This window comes from Peromyscus leucopus, chromosome X, assembly GCF_004664715.2.
Source record: "Peromyscus leucopus breed LL Stock chromosome X, UCI_PerLeu_2.1, whole genome shotgun sequence".
NCBI classification, from domain to species: Eukaryota; Metazoa; Chordata; class Mammalia; order Rodentia; family Cricetidae; genus Peromyscus; species Peromyscus leucopus.
Window position 1 is genome coordinate 40,927,097 of NC_051083.1, and position 2,996 is coordinate 40,930,092.

At 41.1% G+C, this 2,996-nt stretch overlaps 1 pseudogene; it reads right to left on the minus strand.

Annotated features, from left to right (window-relative positions):
• Window positions 1-741: 741 nt before the first annotated feature.
• LOC114694989 lies at window positions 742-1,018 on the minus strand (annotated as a pseudogene).
• Between the last annotated feature and the right edge of the window lie 1,978 nt (window positions 1,019-2,996).

The window sequence follows — 2,996 nt, forward strand, 5'->3', positions numbered from 1 at the left end:
AAGTAAGGTTTCATGAAATTTTGGTCTTTTGAAATGCAATCTGTATAGCCTTCACCAAAGAAAGTAGAAGTGACAGTCCTAAGAATGAGTTCTTGAAAGTGCATTCTTAAAATCTAAGACTTTCTAACATGTTTGAAGTAAAGGCTTGAGCTTCATGTCCAGAAGGGAGAACATCACAGGGGCATCTACCTCACAGTGCTTCTCTCAGGACAGACTAGAGGAAAGAGCCTAAACATCATGTACATGGGCTGGACCCTCACTGTTGCTATGCTTCTCTCACATTTGAGTCTTCGGAGAGCTGGTTACCATCTCTGGTCCTTGCTGGCCTCTGCTGTAAAGTAACCACCATGAAAAGTTCCTGGTTTTTACCCCACTTTCTATCATTCAGTAGAAGATTTTCTTAGGAAAGATTCAGCCCGACAACTACATATTTCTAGTGGACTTTTGAAATCATTTTTCTTTCCTTTTTTTTTTTTTCACTGTCCGATTACTTCATTTCAGGAGGTGAGTCAGTACTAGGTGGATGGAGACCCAGGGCAGCAGCAGAGGAAACTTTTGCAGGCACAGCCCATGGCACTAAGGGCTTTTATTCAGCAAGTACTGAGAACCCACAGTCTATTGTTTCTCCATGGTTCAGTTCTTCATGGTCATTTTTCATTCAAAGGGTCATAGAGACCAAAAGGAAGGAATTTTTCCAGCTACCAGCCCTCTTCAGGCCTCCAGTCAAGATATCCAGTGGACCTATCTTCCAGCTTCCTCTGGAAGGTCAGAAAGCCTCTTACGCATGGCATCACCATGCTCTCTAGAGGCTCCTGGTCCTCTTCTCTGTATACTCATTCTTCAAGCACTTTCTCATTTCCCGATCAAGATCGTTGCAATAACCAAAAAATTTCAGAATGTTGTGATTTTTGTGACATTCCTTAAGCAAGTTAATCAAGACGTTGCATTCCTCGGTGTGCAAGTGTGGAGACAAGTCAGGATGCATCTTTAGGAGGACAAATAAATGCAGGGCGACCGCCCCTTATCCCCCACGGGAAACACTGATAGGAATGTCATGGACATTGAGCCCGCAGCTCCGCCGAGTGCTTAAAATCATTTTTCTAGCCTACTAAATTTATTTATAGTGATGGAAGTTGATGGATCTTTAAGTCAACAAGTCATGGAGACCAGAACTCATTTCCCCTTCCTCTGATTTTACTATTTTGATCCTTCATATCAAGAAGAGTCATTGCACTTCATGGATTCCTTCCATCCTACATTGTAGAACTCAAATATATAACTGTACTACCTAACTTACCCCCTTGCTATTACCTGGTTTATTTTAGTAAATTATGCTTTAATAGAAATTTAGGGATTCATCCTCCTATGCTATTATAAAATACATGGTGTGAAATAAACCTAATCTTTACTTTTTTGTAAAAGATTCTGAGAAGAAATAGTGAAACAGAGGCCCCAGTCACTGTTACCTTAGATTATATGCATACCCATAAAAGAGCAAAGGCAACAAATTCAGTGTTCCAGTTCTCATAAGACTGATTTGTGGACTGGGACAAGAATTTACAGTTAATGGAGCTCAATAGGACTGTGGCAAACCAGGGATGTTTGTGCTAATGGGACAGCACATTGTCATTTTCAGATAACTGAAACCTGGCCATGACCAGAAAATTTGACTTTTCAAGAAAGAAAAGAAACCCATATATCTTGATTTCTAAATGTCAGCAAGTACTTAGTTTTCTTTTACACAAATGTGTATGCTATCTAGATTAGATATGTAAGCTCTCACTCTGTGATTTTGCACTAAGAAATAATGTATCTCAGTTTAATAAAATAACCTCTCTTTTCATAATCTTACTTTTAGGGTAACAGAGGCCCTTTACAGTATCAGACTGTCTATCTCTTTATCTCTTTACATCCTTCAACATCAGTCATACATTTTTGGAAGAGAGAACTGGAGCCTTCTTCATAAAGAAGCTGGTCTACCTTGTGTTCATGCCAATACCAAGTCATTGTTACAAAGTGAGTTCCCAATGGGTTTGACTCTCAAGATCATTTATTCCCTCAAGTGTCATTTTCTGCCATATTGACCTGTAGCACAAATCTTAAAAGGTCTTATTAATAAAATCAAACCTGAAGCCAGGTATTGGGGTGAATGCTGGAAGATCAGAGAAGCAGAACAAGCCACAGCCACCTTGCCTTGCCAACTCCTCAGCTGATCCTGTTTCCTCAGACTGGAAGCCTCTCAGTCCTCATCCAGAATGAATCTCAGCTGAACTGCTGCTCCAAAGCATAAAAGTTTAACAGACTCTAGTTCCTGGTTTTCACACCTTATATACCTTTCTGCTTCCTTCCATCACTTCCAGGGATTAAAGGCATGTGTTACCATGCCTGGCCGTTTCCAGTGTGGCTTTGAACTTACAGAAATCTGGGTGGATCTCTGCCTCCAGAATGCTAGAATTAAATGTGTGTTCCACCATTTTCTGGCCTCTATATCTAGTGGCTTTTCTGTTCCCTGATCTCAGATAAGTTTATTGGGGTGCACAATATATTGGGGAACACAATAGCACCACATTGGACCATGTCATGCCCTGGTAAAGCTAACTTGGACACATATCTGATTGGCAGTTTCTTTGTGCTCACACATGTTGTAGGCTACCCTCACTCAATAGGGCACTGGTAGTTAATGGTGTCCTCTCCATAAGACCCACCCTAGAGAGGAATTCTTCCTCTCAGGAGAGCACACAAAGCCTACTTTGAATTAAGCTTGATGCCTTATTAAAGTCAGTGATGTTCATACTGCTCCTTTTATTCCCTGAAAGTTTGCATGTGTGGAAGAGGTATTTGGTAAGGAGCTGGATCAAGCCTTTGTTATTATTTTCAAGGCTCCCATGATTCCTATAAAACACACCTTGATTAGTCAAATGCTTTGCCATTTGGGGCTCAATCAAGAACAACCTCCAGCACCTACCAGCCCCCTCCAGCCATTGCAGCCCCAGAGA